The sequence below is a fragment of the Notolepis coatsorum genome (genome assembly GCF_963971535.1).
Source record: "Notolepis coatsorum genome assembly, chromosome: 5".
In the NCBI taxonomy this organism is placed as follows: Eukaryota; Metazoa; Chordata; class Actinopteri; order Aulopiformes; family Paralepididae; genus Notolepis; species Notolepis coatsorum.
In genome coordinates, this window is record NC_140169.1 from 167,057,805 (window position 1) to 167,075,358 (window position 17,554).

The 17,554-nt window shown below is 46.2% G+C and overlaps 1 pseudogene across 1 annotated transcript in view; it reads left to right on the plus strand.

Annotated features, from left to right (window-relative positions):
- LOC311228461 (mitochondrial chaperone BCS1-like) overlaps nucleotides 1–17,554 on the plus strand; it is a 56,939-nt pseudogene that overhangs the window by 5,859 nt on the left and 33,526 nt on the right. Inside the window, exon 3 of the transcript in view lies at nucleotides 14,748–14,793. The product of the transcript in view is annotated as a mitochondrial chaperone BCS1-like (transcript). The remainder of the gene's footprint in view (nucleotides 1–14,747; nucleotides 14,794–17,554) is intronic.

Sequence of the window (17,554 nt, forward strand, 5' to 3'; positions counted from 1 at the left end):
CATTATCAAACAGATCTATAAGCAGATGTATGGATGTCTGGCATCTTTGTCATGGCAGCTAAAGCTTCTTTCGGTTTAGTGTCTGTGGCTGTGCAGGGATTCATGGGGAAAGAAACAGGTTGGTACGTAATGGGCTGCTGGAGTTAAAACGACTTGTACCCGAGGCCTGCCTGGACACATGATATAAGTGGTGGTCCACCCATCACTTTACCATGACTGCACATTAACCTGGCACACAACATACTTGTTCACATGTCATTTTTCTTTCACTCTAAAGGAAATATGTCTCACATACCCCCCCAGTAGGCCTACTTTGTGGAGACGAAGATGGGAGGCCCGTCTGTGGACCTGATGATGAGTACCAGTCTTCTCCTCAGACATATAAAATCAGTTTTTCAATACAAGTACGACTCAAGACACAGAACATTAGTATGCAAAATAAAAAATGAACACAGATTTTGAGTGTGAATGAAAACTTTATTTAACATATTGCAGAATGGGTACAATACAGTACGGCTCAATACACACAATTGTTAAGGGGATGCAGACCAGAGAAAGACGTTTGTCTTGTTTACATCAGGGTCCCCCATTTTCAATTCATATTGACATGGGGACATACAGGTATTTAGTACCGATACATTTGTGACATATACGGTATTCAAATATACAGTACTGTTACCCATAGATCCTGACAGAGTATATACACATATGATGGGGAGGGGACTGTACATTAGGAGGGGGTGGGTGGGAGAGAAATATACATATACGGTGGTGAGGAGACTGTATATTTGGAGGGGGTGGGTGGGAGAGAAATATACATACGGTGGGGAGAGAATATATACATGCGGCGGGGAGGAGACTGTCTGACATGTGCTCCTCTCACCCAACGTGGATTCTGCTATTCTCCAAGGACGGTGGACGTGTGCCCCTCTCACCCAACGTGGATTCTGCTATTCTCCCAGGACGGCGGCCATGTGCCCCTCTCACCCAAACAGCAGAATCTGCTCCGATAGAATGTTTAGTTAATAGCTATCGAAGCCTTTTAGTTTATAATTCCTTATAAACAGATTAAGTTTATAAGACACGCATTACTAATTTCACTTACACATAGCACAAAGTGGTTTTCGGTCCAGGCTGGAAAGACTATTGCATGTTTCATCTTCATGTCAGCCTAATATTTATGAAACATGAGTTTGTCATTAGAGTAGGGATGTGCCATTATGCTTATTCAATTTACTAACTGAATGATTATATTTATTTCATCAATTAATTACACTTACCGGAAATGAAGCTAACGGGTTGATACTTCGGTCCTTCCAGGTAGGAACAACATACATGTCTTCTATATAAATGTCCATGTCCTGATGAGGAAAAAACAAACATGATATTAATTAATAGTCATGATACGGAAGCTGTGTAAAGAATGCAAATTGGATTCCTCTGGGTCACGCACTGACCTCCTTCTGAGACTATCTACTGAAATGAAGTCGAGGCACACTTATGATAAAATCTTTGAGAAGATTTGGGCTGCCTCGGGTACGATACATTACAGTGCTGCTTTAGTGTTGCCTCTGGTTATTTAAAATGTGTATCCAGAAAAGATATGCGAAGGGCATAATTTAACTTTGTCTAAGACTAACTGATGTCATGTGATCATATAAGTGTTTGATTTTCTTTCATTTCAGGCGGATGGGCTGTAGTAATGTGTCCCTGTGGCATTGTCTACAGCATCAAATGCAATTTGCGAGCGGAGAGCCCTCGCGAGTCGCGACTATGCCGATGTTAGATCCTAATGTGAAAAACTGATTTTATATGTCTGAGGAAAAGACTGGTACTCATCATCAGGTCCACAGACGGGCCTCCCATCTTCGTCTCCACAAAGTACTGGGGGGGTCTACTGTATGTGAGACATATTTCCTTTAGAGTGAAAGAAAAATGACATGTGAACAAGTATGTTGTGTGCCAGGTTAATGTGCAGTCATGGTAAAGTGACGGGTGGACCACCACTTATGTCATGTGTCCAGGCAGGTAGCTGTGTGTTACCTGACGAGTGAGGTATTGACATGTATGTACTCTTATCCCTGGAATTAAACAACCCTAAAAAGGAACATAAACCTCTCTTCATTCTTCCTAACAATAAGTGTTGTGAAGGGCCAGATTAAAGCTGAGAATCTACATTTATTGTTTTATATACCTTGTATATTATTTATATATACACTGTAACTGAGGGGTACAATTCCCTGACTGTATTACTAGATATGATACTTACTACCACTACCTTTGTACTTAATATTCGGCCACCCAGTACTCGGCATAAATATATTATGATGAACACTGTCACGTAGATGAAACGGATCCAACACAAATGTACGAATTAGAAATAGGTCTTTATTTCTACACAGCGATGGTGTGTAGAGCAAGCACTTAATCAAATCAATCACATTTATGAATGGGAATTAGTATGCACTTTTATGGCAAGAGTATTCGTCGGTATATCAATAGAGAATGTCCAATCTCTGAAGGCGCAGGTGGTACATATACGACCTGGAATAGTTAAGGAATAACAGCAATGATACTTCAATGAGGGGGTAGAATCCGGCTGCCTCATCCGGCCAAGGGTATCCCAGGTGAACCCACTGTAGTGCCGTTCAATGCGCCGGCGATCCTTGGACCACAGATGAAAGCAGATGGACTCTTTGTGGGCCGGCGTCCTCCGGTCCACGGAGGAGAGACGTGAAGCGACCTCGTCTTGCAGAGCGTCTCCTCACCTTGCGTCCTCTCCAGGGGGGGGGGTTCCAACACACGGCAGTGTCGGGGGTCTTTATCCATGGAATAATCAACGTATACAAAGCATAATCCGTGCCTGGGAAGGCGGGCTGTCGTCGGTAGAATAATCCGGTATACAGGTCCACTCGCTCGTCGGCTCTGGGGCTCCTCGGGTGCAGCTTCACGTGGGGTCAACCACCCTGGATAAGCAGCCAGTTCTCTGCCCGAAACGATGGGGTACTGACTACGGTAGTATTCTCACCGTACGAAGCACTATATATTAACAGACTATTATTAGCTTAATAGACTACGTCCAACTCGACGATATAGTGCCAAATATGACTATTCAAATATTAATATACACGATGTCTCAATACCGATGGTAGGCGAACTTGGCCTTACTCCCACACGTGGCGTCGCGGGGAGGCTTTACGTCTGTGACTCTATTGGAGGGTAAGAAACTGGACTGAAAAGGAAGTCCTACTTTAGTAGCGCAGTATATATACGCACTATGAACAAATAGTCCCATTAGTGGTGCGGTAGCCAGATTCCTACGCGGAACTAGGACTTGTTCGTACATGTTGAGCGGTACGTTTGAACTGGGTCTGGGGGGTATGGCAGCCTGGCACCAAGGTCTCGACCAATAGTAGAATGGAGACTATTATGGGATGTTCAGTAGGCTAGAATGGATATTCAATGCATATTGTACAAGGAATATACAAGGGATATCAAGGAATATTAGAGAATATACAAATACAATTAAATATATATATATAATAAATATATATATTCGGTTTAATCTGGCCCTTCACAACAGCCACCCCCTGATTGGTCCTAGACCCAATCAGTTAAGCAGAGACAGATTAATCGCGTTGTCTATTTACACATAAGGGTTTGCTGTAGGGGTCAGTCAACTTCACAAAGTCATAGGGTTATAGGGTCATGGTCATCATCGATTGTGTCTGGGAGTCGGGGCAGTTCTATGAGCCTCGCCGTCGGCACCGGTGATCACTTTGCTTACGCGGCCGGCCGGCCACATAGCTCTGGGCAGTGATTGATCAATAATCATGATGACTGTTCCTTCTGTCAAATTGTCTCTCTCCTTTACCCACTTCTGGCGGGTCTGTAGAGACGGTAGGTAGTGCAGTAGGAAACTGCTCCAAAACTTGTCGGCTAATACTTGGCTGTACCTCCACATTCGTCGGCCGTTCGCTTCTTCAGGCCGGTACATTGTCTGGGGTAACGCGGGATCTAGCCGCCCCATCATCATCATCATCATCATTTTATTTATCCGTACATGGAATCACCACAGTCCAACAGTACATATTCACATAATTCACAAAAAATACCATGGCCGAAAGGAACAGGAAGAAGAAAAAATCTTATATATACCTGCCCCTACACACGTACAACACACCGATAGACATATTGTGTAAAACCAAACAGAATATACCCATTTTGCAAAAAATAAATAAAAATTTAACATCAACACAACCAAATTAAATCAACATAAATAAACCCATTTTGTCTATCTATCAGTCAAACTACATATTTAGGTTAATTCATTTACACACACACACCCCCACACACACACACTTATATAATGTATTATACTTCTATATACTATCTAATTTCTATTTTATTATAATATAACTAAATCATACTATTTATTCTACACCATATTGGTACAGTATTATACAATATTTTAATATATTATTATTCTATGTTACGCTGCTATATACTATATTACTATACTCATACTGGCCTACACTACAACTCTATGCTACGTCCTGACACGCTAAACTGCAATATTATACTAAACTGTGCTATACTGTCTATGTATCTTTTCTTTGCACAACCTTTTGAAGTGAAATATATTATTGGAACTCTTTTCATCGTTCTGCAAAGAGTTCCATAGTTTGATACCTATAACTGAGGTGCACCTTTGTTTTAAGGTTGTTCGTGCAAATTGGTGTTTAAAATTTAATTTCCTTCTGCTGTCATCTGGACAGGGAACGAACAACCTCTGTATATTTGCTGGTAATACTCTGCATTTTGCTCTAAACAAAACTAATAAAGTCTGTATTTCAGCTAACTCTTTAAGTTTCAATAGTCTGGATTTAATAAATAATTCGTTGGTATGTTCTCTTGAATCTACATTGTGAACTATTCTTACTGCTCTCTTCTGTAATATAAATAATGGCTTTATGTTGCTTTCATACGTGTTACCCCACACTTCCACACAGTAACTCAAATATGGTAGGATGAGTGAACAATATAATATTCGCATAGAATTATAATCAAGCACATCAGGAGTGTGTTGGGGTCTGCGGAGATAACAGTGTTCAATCCACAGAACACAGGCTTCTTATTCTCCGCCTCCTCCTGACTGGCTTCCCTCGGGATAGGCGTGGGCCACTCTCCTTCCGGGAGCTTTAGGAATGCTGGGCCGTCACTGTAAGCATTGTGACGGGTGAGGTCATCCAGGGGTATCCCCCGGGTGATGACGTCAGCTGGGTTCTGTTTTGTATCAACGTAGCGCCACTCTGTTTCTCCGGTTAACTCTTCGGTTAAGTCTTGAATCTCGGTGACTCTGACTCCCACGAAGACTTTGTACTTGCATGAGTCCGATTTGATCCAGGCGAGTACTGTCGTGGAATCTGACCACAGGATTGTTCTAGACACCGGTATGGTGAGCTCACGTTGGATGAGCGTGGCTAGGTGCGCTCCGGCTAGGGCTGCGCAGAGCTCTAGACGTGGGATAGATTGTTGCTTGCGTGGGGCTATTCTCGAGCGGGCGAGGACAAATGCTGTGTAGATCTCTCCCCCCCTTTCTTGGGCCCGCAAGTAGGCTACTGATCCGTATGCGACCTCTGAGGCGTCACTGAAGACGTGTAAGTCCATTTTACATGTCTCTGGCCTCACCGTGGGTGGGAAGTAGCTTCGGCGCATATTAACGCCTGGGAGTGAGTGGAGCTCCATCTCCCACTCTCTCCAGGTGGATGCAAGGTGTGCGGGAATGGGGTCGTCCCAGCCCTGGTCCTTGTCCCACAATGCTCGTACAATCATTTTTGCCCTGGTGGTGTACGGTAGAATACATCCTAGCGGGTCATATTGTCGGGCGAGTGTTGTGTACACACTCCGTCTGGTGGTCGGCGCCGCCGCCGGCCTTCCCTGCTCCGTAGTCAGGGGCTTGTGTCTGTAGTGAAGCGAATCTGTTTTGAATCGCCACACCAATCCCAGGGTCATCTCCTGGGCTTCTCCCGGGATTGTAGCCATCCAGGTCTCGCTGCTGGCTGCCTTGTCCTCGGAGGAGAGGCTGCGCAGTACTTGCGGATCGCTGCTGGCCCACTGCCTGAGGTCAAAGCCGCCTTTGATCAATGAGGCGCGGAGTTTAATCAGGAGAGCCTCGGCTTCTTCCTGGGTTGAAAGGCTTTGTAGACAGTTGTCTACGTAGAAGCTGTTCTTTACGCTGTGTCGGACCTCTTTGTCCGCTGCTGGGTCCTCTGCTACATGTTTCTGTAGTGCAAATGTAGCACAGCAGGGGCTGCACGTCGTTCCGAAGGGGAGGACTTCCCATTGGTAGATGGCTGGGTGCTCATCTCCTGGCTTCTCTCTCCATAGGAACCGTAACAGGGGCTTGTCCTCCTCTACTAATCTCACCTGCAGGAACATTCCTTTAATGTCCCCGCTGATAGCCACCTTTTCCTGGCGGAAGCGGAGTAGAACGCCGAGTAGGGAGGGGCCGAGTGTGGGACCGGGCAGTAACTCTTTATTCAGATTTTGGGATCCGATCTGGTAGCTGCAGTTAAATACTATGCGGTCTTTACCGTTGTGATGGACCTTGTGGTGAGGCACGTACCACGATTCAGTGGTCTGGTCAGCCTCCTTAATGTCCATCTTTGTGACGTGTCCCGCTGTGATGAGCTTCTCAATCTCAGCGCGGTATACACTCTCTTGGGCGGGGTTCTTGGCTAAGCGCCGCTCCGTGTTCAGCAGGTACCGTTCTGTGGCGTCTGTCTTGGCGTGGAAAGTAGGCATTCCTTCTCGCCGCAGGAGTGGCGTGGCGTATCTCAACACGCCGTTGACCGGGACTCTCTTGGTCCCTGTCTCGAGGAGGTGAATGGCGTAAATGTCATCTTTAGAGCAAATGTCTTTCTTTCCGTTCTTAAAGGGCATTTGTTCCAAGGTCCATAGCCGCTCTACGTGTTGCAGGAGTGCGGTTTCTCCCTCTGTGACTCGGGAGTGGAGACATCTAGTGGCTGTACTCCGGTTGAGAGATTTGGCGAGCGGGCCTTGGAGAGTCCATCCCAAACAGGTCTCGACTGCTGCAGGACAGCCTCGGGGTCCGGTATGAACCCGGTCTATCGGGACAATGAGGTCTGCATGGTCGGAGCCTATCAACAGGGTCGGCATAGCATTGTCTATGAGCGGGATCGGTAACTTGCGCAGATGTACATATTTCTCCATCAGCTTGGCGACGGGGTATGTGTACCGCGACAGTCCTATTTCTTGGCTGGTGAAAGCGTCTGTAATCTGGTACCGTCGCTCAGGCTGGCCGCTTGCTGCGATAGAGAATGAGACATTCTCGCCCTTTATCGTCTTCAAATCTCGTCTTATTGTCCGAATTGTCATTTGGGTTTCGCTTCCCCGCAGCCCTAGCTGGGCCGCAGCGGAGGCGAGCAGAAGGGTCTTCTCTGACCCGTCATCGAGGACGGCGTAAGTGTCCAGGACTTGATTCTGGTAGCTTAGTGTCACACGCACTACTTTTAGGAGTACTCGGGCTCCACTGCTGCTGGCGGGATCGATGTACATGACGCTCGCTTTGCTGCTGGATGGTGCGGGTGAAGGGCGCCGTCTGTTACTGTCGTGAAGTATGTCCAGATGGGCTCCATCGCACTTGGTGCACCTTTTCTTTAAGCGGCATTCGGCTGCCATGTGTGAGCGCGCACAGCGAAAACAGCGCTTGTTGGACTTTATCCATTGACTTGCTTCCTCCGCGTTCAGCTTGGGGAAGGAGTCACATTGCGCTAGCCAGTGTTCTTTCTCACAGTAGGGGCACACTATCTTCCAATTCTCCGTTCTGGAGGGGGTACTGTGGCTCCTGCTGCTCGGTACTGACTCCGATTGGTGCATCACAGTCACCGATCTTCTTCCATCATTTAGTCGTCTGGTTCCTTCTCTGGAGCCAGGGGTGCTCCGTCCGAATGTATCTAGCCGTAGGCTGCTGACTTCTCTCGCCAGGAAGTCTGCTAGATCGAGGAGGTTCGGTTCGGGGCCATTCGGGTCTCGGTGGTCTCTCTGTCGCCTAAAACGCTCCTGTCGAGCGGGCGGCAGCTTCGCCAAGATCCTTTCCACATTTGAGTTGGCGTAAAGTTCATGCCTCCCCTGCTCTCTCTGCGCTCCCAACATCCCTACCAGGGACTGCACTCTGATGGACAGGTCGTCCAGTGCTCGATTGTCTATTGCTGGGGGTAAGCGGTCGATGTGTCGGATCTCCTGGATCACGTAATCCCATATGCGCCCATACCTCTGGTCCAATGCTACCAGCGCTGCTGTGTATGGGGTGGTGGAGGTCGCGTAGGCGAGCGCTATATTATGTGCGCGGGGTACCTTTAAGTGCTTCAGTAGGATGGCGTATTTGTGGCATTCATCCAATACATCCACCAACATGGTCTCCAGACACATGCGGAGTTCTGTATACTGGGCCCGGTTCTCTTGGGTGAAGTCGGGTACCATAGGCGTGCCAATGTATGATGCTGACTGTGGATACATCGGCGAGCGTTGGGGGAGAGGCCTCCTAGGCGAGTCTCCTCCCGCTCCTTGGTATGGGCTGGTACCGGCAGTGTACCATGGCCCGCTTGTCCAGGTGCTGTTCCTCGGTGCGGGTCGTGCGTCGTGCTCACCCGTGTATAGAGTCGGGGGTCTGTAGCGCAGCTCCGCGGGAGTATAGCCTGGGCTGTACCGGACCTCCTGGTCCGGTAGAGTACTGTGCTGTCGTCGGGCGTGGTTCTCCTCCTCTTCCTCTTCGTCTTCAGTTAGGTCATCCAGTGCCTGTAGTCTCTGGTTTAGCCTCTCCACAGGATATGCTGCTCCTTCCCGGTTGCTAGGTCTCGCTTGGACCGGTGGGGGGAGGTGGTCTGTGGGGGGTATAGACCTCGTCTGTTGGTCGAGTTCAGGGTTGTTTACTCGGCTAGGGGATGCCACCCTGGAGGTGTGTCTAGACGAGTTCCTGGAGCCTCTGGCGGAGGGAGAGGGTGTTGTCCGTCTGATCAGCTGTTCTATTAGTTGCGCTTGCTGTCTGTCGCGCTCTGCGTCCCGTAGAGCACCAGCAGCTTCTCGCTGGCTGTCTGCTCGGTCTCGGGCCACATTCTCTTCCCTCTGAATGCGTCTTATTTCTAGACGTATATGCTCTTCTTCGCTCCGCTGCTGGATCTGCAGTCGGTCGCGTTCAGCAGCGGCATTCAGGCTGATGAGGAAGGCCTGCTGTAGGGTCCTCTCTGCCTCGCTGGGAGAAGGCGGTTGTATAGGGGAGCCTTCCCTCGGGGTACTCCTTGCGGAGCCTTGGAGCTCTATCTCCACGGTGCTCTCCCCGTCTTCTTCCGTGCCGAGTTCTGTCTCGGTAGCGTTGTATTCCTCCCGGGACTCATCGGGGACTACTTCTTCAGTACTGGCGGGGTGTGAAGTCATGTCTGGTTCCCACTGGTCCCCACCGTGAACTTGGTCAGTTACATTAGAACCCGTAGGGGCCTCTATGGTCGGGGTAGTCTGGGCGTTGGGGTTAGACATACTTTTACTTTCTAGTTTTACCGCGTTTACTGTTAGTAGAAGACTAGGTTGTTGACTGACAGCGTAAGCCTCTAAGTACTGAGGGAGCCGTCGTTCGCGCTGCGGGCGTTGGTTAGGAGGATCGTTTCGTGGAGTGTTCATCATAGGCCATTTCAATATTAATAACACTATATTAATATTACACTAATTACCATCCGGCTCGAAGGACCAATTGTAACTGAGGGGTACAATTCCCTGACTGTATTACTAGATATGATACTTACTACCACTACCTTTGTACTTAATATTCGGCCACCCAGTACTCGGCATAAATATATTATGATGAACACTGTCACGTAGATGAAACGGATCCAACACAAATGTACGAATTAGAAATAGGTCTTTATTTCTACACAGCGATGGTGTGTAGAGCAAGCACTTAATCAAATCAATCACATTTATGAATGGGAATTAGTATGCACTTTTATGGCAAGAGTATTCGTCGGTATATCAATAGAGAATGTCCAATCTCTGAAGGCGCAGGTGGTACATATACGACCTGGAATAGTTAAGGAATAACAGCAATGATACTTCAATGATTATATACTGGATACACTAGGGGGGGTTAATCCGGTCGCTTGTAAGCCGACAGGAGTAGGAAGGGGGGGGGTAGAATCCGGCTGCCTCATCCGGCCAAGGGTATCCCAGGTGAACCCACTGTAGTGCCGTTCAATGCGCCGGCGATCCTTGGACCACAGATGAAAGCAGATGGACTCTTTGTGGGCCGGCGTCCTCCGGTCCACGGAGGAGAGACGTGAAGCGACCTCGTCTTGCAGAGCGTCTCCTCACCTTGCGTCCTCTCCAGGGGGGGGGTTCCAACACACGGCAGTGTCGGGGGTCTTTATCCATGGAATAATCAACGTATACAAAGCATAATCCGTGCCTGGGAAGGCGGGCTGTCGTCGGTAGAATAATCTGGTATACAGGTCCACTCGCTCGTCGGCTCTGGGGCTCCTCGGGTGCAGCTTCACGTGGGGTCAACCACCCTGGATAAGCAGCCAGTTCTCTGCCCGAAACGATGGGGTACTGACTACGGTAGTATTCTCACCGTACGAAGCACTATATATTAACAGACTATTATTAGCTTAATAGACTACGTCCAACTCGACGATATAGTGCCAAATATGACTATTCAAATATTAATATACACGATGTCTCAATACCGATGGTAGGCGAACTTGGCCTTACTCCCACACATGGCGTCGCGGGGAGGCTTTACGTCTGTGACTCTATTGGAGGGTAAGAAACTGGACTGAAAAGGAAGTCCTACTTTAGTAGCGCAGTATATATACGCACTATGAACAAATAGTCCCATTAGTGGTGCGGTAGCCAGATTCCTACGCGGAACTAGGACTTGTTCGTACATGTTGAGCGGTACGTTTGAACTGGGTCTGGGGGGTATGGCAGCCTGGCACCAAGGTCTCGACCAATAGTAGAATGGAGACTATTATGGGATGTTCAGTAGGCTAGAATGGATATTCAATGCATATTGTACAAGGAATATACAAGGGATATCAAGGAATATTAGAGAATATACAAATACAATTAAATATATATATATAATAAATATATATATTCGGTTTAATCTGGCCCTTCACAACATACACGTTATATCCCTTTAAGCCTGCGTTTGAATCCTAGTAATATTCGCTTTCCTTATTGGATAACGCTATCGGCGCCAGACCACAAGCCCCCAAAGTCAGGTTCAAAGGCGAGTCCGTTCAAATGTCGCAACATGCCCGGAGACGGCGCATTGATTCGAGACGAGAACTAAGGTTCGGCACTAGAAGCCACTTAAGTATATATACGGCGGCAGGTGCAAACAGTAGCTGTTCATCGTTCGCTGTTCATCGTTCATCACGCAGTGTGATTCTAATGTAGTGAGAAGCAGTTCGTCTAACAGAGCGTTGAGAACCATGTGCGAAGTGAATAGTAAAAGTGTCAGATTTAATGCAGTAACGTCAAGTTCGACTTAGCTTAATGTGAAGTAAAGAGTCGTTAATTATTGTGTATCGTGCCAACAGCAGTTCGTTCGTGTGCAGCATTACCCAGCAGTTCGTTCGTTTAGCTAGTGGACCTTAGCCAGGGTGCGTGGACTAAATACATTGGTGCCAGTACCCGAGGAGGCCTAGTCGGAGAACCTACTGGACATGTGCACATTGGAACCGACGGCGGCGATTGCAGAACCAGTATTGGTTGGATTATAGTGATTGTGGAACGTACCCTTGGAGAAGAGCATCGTTAATCTCCACTGTCGTTTGGATTTAACCACCTTGAGGATCTACATTCGGGCTGGCCTCATGGACCGAGGCTAGCTGGCTATCATCATTGCTATCGTGCAATTGGATTACAGTTATTGCTTTTGATGCTGAGCTTTGGATTACAAGGACTGGATTCTGTACATGAACCCCCTTCTTCTTCAATTGATCAGACTGAGTATCCGAACATTCCTCTCTCCTCCAGAGCTTACAACTCTGGGAGGAACCCATTGTCTCCAGCGGTACCAGCGTTTCCCCCTATAATTGCCATCCTACGCCAGGCGGCGTTAGCCTAGTACCCCATCGTAGGAATTATTCTATTCCCACTGACTTCTGCTACTGACTGACTTATGCATATTCCTCGCCATACAAGCGCGACCCTAATTCTCATATCTGTACATTTACTGCATAATAATAAATACCCTCAATGATATTTCTGTGAGGTTTGGTCCGCTCCCCACCCACACGCTCCGTTCCTGTAAGGTGCCGTGTTGATTGGTGCTCTCCCCACCACACGCTTCTGGAGCAATGATCAATTTCATCCCGCAGCTGTCACAGCTTGTCATCAGCGCCCTGTGGCTTTATATACCCTGATCTCCCTAATATCGATGTTGGATCGTTTTGAATATACTCCTGCATTTGCCTGTCTTTCCCGTCGCTGTTCCCTGTCTGTTGCTCCCCAGGACTTTCGTGAAGTAATCCCTGTGGAGAACCTGATTCCCCGTACGAAGCTGCGCCTCGTTTATCTGCCCGCTTTACGCGTTGCGCTCTGTGAAAACTGGGAGGATCTGCAGAGCGGCTTCAGACGTCACAAGCTAATTCCTCACCACCACCTACTGGGAGAATCTGCAGAGCCACAACAATCTTCACATGCCAGATTCCCCGTTTGTTCTGTTGCTCAACTTAATTCAACCTTGTGACTCTGAGAATAAATACGCCCTTGCTTTGGCTAACTCTGAAACAACTCTCTCTGTGCCGTTGCGCTTGAGGTCGGTTACAAACCCTAACAATTTCTTTGTCCCGTGCCGTGTTATTATGAGTGTCTGCCATATTTAGATGTACTGTCTGGCCAGTAATACTAAGTACATAACTAGCAGTGGTTTAATCTATCACAATCTTTAATACAGTCAGGGTTTTGTAACCCCTCAGTTACAATAAGGGTATGACAGAACGCTACATTTGGTGTCTGAAGTGGGATTAGTGAACTCGGATTGACGCGCACTGTGTACCCTGGGGAGCTCCGCTGTTGCTGGTGCGTGGAAACACACCCCCAGGTAACAGTGACACACAAAACCCCAGAACATTACACTATTTAGTCATAGGGACATAAATAGTTAATGCCATTGAATAAGAACATAAATAGTTAATGCTATTATGTAAGAACATTTGTGATGTCACAGTATGATGTCATAATAGAACATTCTAGAACATAGAAACTTCTAGCACTTTTGTGGTGATGTCGTAATAGACCTTCCTGGAACATAGAACATTCTGGGATGTTTGTGGTGATGTCATAATAGACTTTCTAGAACGTAAAACATTCTAGAACATAGACCCTTCTAGCACTTTTGTGGTGATGTCGTAATAGACCTTTCTGGAACATAGAACATTCTGGGATGTTTGTGGTGATGTCATAATAGACTTTCTAGAACGTAAAACATTCTAGAACATAGATACTTCTAGCACTTTTGTGGTGATGTCGTAATAGACCTTTCTGGAACATAGAACATTCTGGGATGTTTGTGGTGATGTCATAATAGACTTTCTAGAACGTCAAACATTCTCCTTTGTTCACCACTAGGCATGACTTGAAATTAACACCAGCCAAATGCTGCTAAATGTTGTCTGTAAATCTGTCAGTTCTACAACACTTGGAGGTATAGTCGACCTGTGTTCAATCTCCTATTCTTATTTCTGTGATTTATTGGCAGGTAACAAATCACACTAGGTGGCGAGAACCTGTGAATGTACTAGCCAGTGTAGCCAGTTGGCAGAATAACTAGTACTTATTTAATGAACTGTTCTCATAGAGCATTAACACACCACCCAATTTACCATGCATTTGGTTGGCAAAGCACAAAGGACTATATGGTCAATTTAACATAGGTCTATAATCTCATACTCAGACTCTGTTCTGGATTTCTCTCTTACTTGGCCTCTTTTCTGGTAAATTCATATGATGTACAGTTGTTATCCACTGATCCCTTACTAAAACAACACTACCACCATCTTGTGGTGTGTTTAGGTATCGCAGGAAGTGGATCAGAGTGGAGAGGACCAGAGAGAAGGCGATGGTAGACCCTAACACAGGAAGGCAATAGCCAGGAGTCGGTCATCTTCACCTCCCTGGGGAGAGACAGACAGATCTTCGTCAATCTCTTACAAGAAGGTACTACATGATGCAGCCACCACCCTGCTCCTCTTTTAGAAGGGAAGCACTGAGCACTATCTCGGCAGGTGTTTACAATTACACTGACCAGTGTTGCTAAACTTACTAGTCTTTCAGTGTTATCAGTTTTCATAGTCTGTGTTGACAACTTTGACATCCAAATATATTATTGTTGACAAAGCTAATATCATTACAGGCCAGCAGTAATACAAAATAGATGTTTTGTTGAAGTTCACCAACAATCTGAAATTACTTTTCTTTTGGCTGGAAGTCTATCATCGGGTTAAGATTATATGCCCTTCTAGGGGGCATCCCCTCATACATCCTGCCCAAATCCCACCCCTCTTATTAATGGTTTTATTATTTTGGTAACACCCAGCAATTTGTGTATGCCAGTTGTTTTTGTAGAGCCTTGTTATCTGACTGCTGAATTCTCCCATTCTAGCTTTGTGTGGTGTCATGTGGCTGTTGATTGGTTATCAACCTGTCCCGTTGATGTGTTGCAGCAAGAGAAGGAGTTCATCGGAAACCCCAAGTGGTACACAGACAGAGGTATCGCTATCGCACCACAGTGGAGGGCTCCACCATTCGGAGTTTCTAAGGGCTCTGACTGTCACACAGGTTATTTGTAGTGGTGGTGGGGGAGGAGGCGCTAAGGCAGGGGCGTATTTCCCACGGGGGACATTGGAATGTGTCCCCCGCATTTTTTCAGAATGCAGTTATGTCCCCCCCCCTTCTGACTACCTGTCCTATTATTATGCAAAGAGGAGTAGATGGGGGTCGCATTCTTGCCCTTATCTAGCAGCAGTGACGACACCAGCAGTGTGTGTGTGTGTGGTGCGTTCCTGAAATCAACTGGGAGTGCACTCGCTATTTGCATATCAATAGCGCCGGTCGTCAGGTGTGTTAAATACGACCGGCGCTATTGATATGCAAATAGCGAGTACTTATCTGGGCTTGCACTTAGTGCACCCCCGTCCCATGAAGAACGCATGCCTACAGTGTGTGTGTGACATAGAAGAAGAAAATTATACTTAAAAGAATAATGTTTACCGATTACTCATCAGATATTCTAGACTCCAAACGTTTCATGATCGCAAATTGTTTTAATTGTTCTTCATTCTGTTCCTCCCGTTTTGTTGATAGATTATATGAAGACCAGAAGTCAAATGTATTCTGATGCCGGCAATGTTCATTCCACTAAAAGATAAAATAGGTTTTCTTGGTGTGAGAAACTCTTTTAACTGGATTGGAGATAAACATGACATTTCATTTTCAGTCAGTGTTATAAGCAAGCAATAACACTGACGAAGGAATATGTAATTCCGAAACATGTTTGTTTCAGGCTGCCATTAAATTTTGAACCTGAGAGTGCTGGTCTGGCTTCATATGACCAGGCATGCGTTGTTCATGGGACGGGGTAGCACGGTGTGCAAGCTCACTGAGTATTAAAGATTTGAGCAGAAACGCGTGCACGCACATGCATGGTTGTGCGCGCATGCGCGTGCACTCAAGAACGTGCTGCGCTCGACTCGGCTCGTCTGTTTACCTGCCTCCCGGCGCTACCTCGCATTATCATAACAATAGCCGCTAGGCCAGTGTCTTCAACCACGTCTGGACTCTTTGTGATGTAAATATGGAATGTCACAAGTTGCTGCTGTTTACAGAGTGTATTGTTGTCCAAAGGTGAATGATGTATGAGGACGTGTCTCACCGTTTGGAATTGACAACTGTTTTGATTTAACCCTTCATTCACCATCATTCACCTTTGGACAACAATACACTCTGTAAACAGCAGCAACTTGGGACATTCCATATTTACATCACAAACTTTGGGACTGAGTAGATAATTAATTAATCTTCTCTTTATTTTTATTATTTATATTAAAACTGAATCAAACCATAAACAAGGTTGCCTGTTGGGATGTTAGATCCTAATGTGAAAAACTGATTTTATATGTCTGCACTTTATGTGCTCATTTTATGCCTGTCTTTCTTCTGTTGTGAAGCACTTTGAGCTGCAGTTTCTGTATGAAAGGCTATACAAACAAAGTGTATTATTATTATTATGTGCGCGAGGGAACATATGCGCGCGGCGTCATTATCCTGCGTGCCGGCTCAGTCCATATTAACAACGCACCACTGCATATGACACACATGACATACAGATAGACATTACTGCTACATCTATACATTTATGACATACCATAGCTTTTGTTGTTGTTGTTGTTGTTGTCATATTCAATGGAAGTATTGTAACATCCTTGTATTGTAAATACATTTCACAATGGGAGCCATCAGAGATGAAAGGCGTTCCTACTGGTTTAGAGGAGGATAATTGTTTTTTGGTTGTTTGAACCCTGGAGATCTCTGAATGCAATGGAAATTCTGTATGTATGAGCTCAGTGTGTCGTTTACATGGAGAAATGGCGCCACCGCCTGGGAAAATGCGGTATTGCACCCCTGGTATTAAAAAGAAAATCGTCACTCGCCACGCCCACAAATCTCTCCCCGGCACACCTGGAGAGAGAGTTACGCCACTGCGCTAAGGCCACACTATTCCATCACAAAACGGAGCGAAAACAAGTGGAAGGTATTGCTGTCCCTTGGTTTGTTTTTAAATTGGAGCATAACGTAGTTGTGCATTTGCAGAAACAAGAGCTTTGCGAACGGACGGTGACGTATCCATCAGAACCTAGTTTCCGCCCATCAAAACAGATACAAATCTGGCGCAGACAAACGCATCATCATCCCTGTATAGCAAACGGACACTCCTCATTGAAACACAATTTAAACACAGACACACTGTAGACATAGATGGACAGACATATCGGATTGATGTAGCCGGGGCCCTAAGTGGAATAATGGAAAGGATTGCATAATGCAACTCTTGAAGCACTGTTAGTATGTTACTTTAGTTTTTGGGGAATCTATTCATGGAGGGCCTATCTGTGGTTGGCCTTGAACAATCGTATTTTGTGCTTAAAGGCCCAATCTGTGATTTATTTGACCATATCAATGTTGCCTGTGTGCACATAGATTCATGAAGAGTTTGGCTTGTAGACAAAAATAAGCTCAACACTCACCCGGCCCAGTCTTTGCTGAGATGCAGGAGACATCAATAACTGAATGAAGGAGATTTCAGAACACGTAGATCCATGCAGTGTATCAAACACAAGAGAAATCATCTTCAATCATTTACTTTTATAACAAAAAATGTTCAGCAAATCTTTTACAGACATGGTATGAAAGTGCATTGATACTGGCTTAGTTGGTACGTGTGTACAGTCTTATCCTTCGGTCAAGAGCTCAC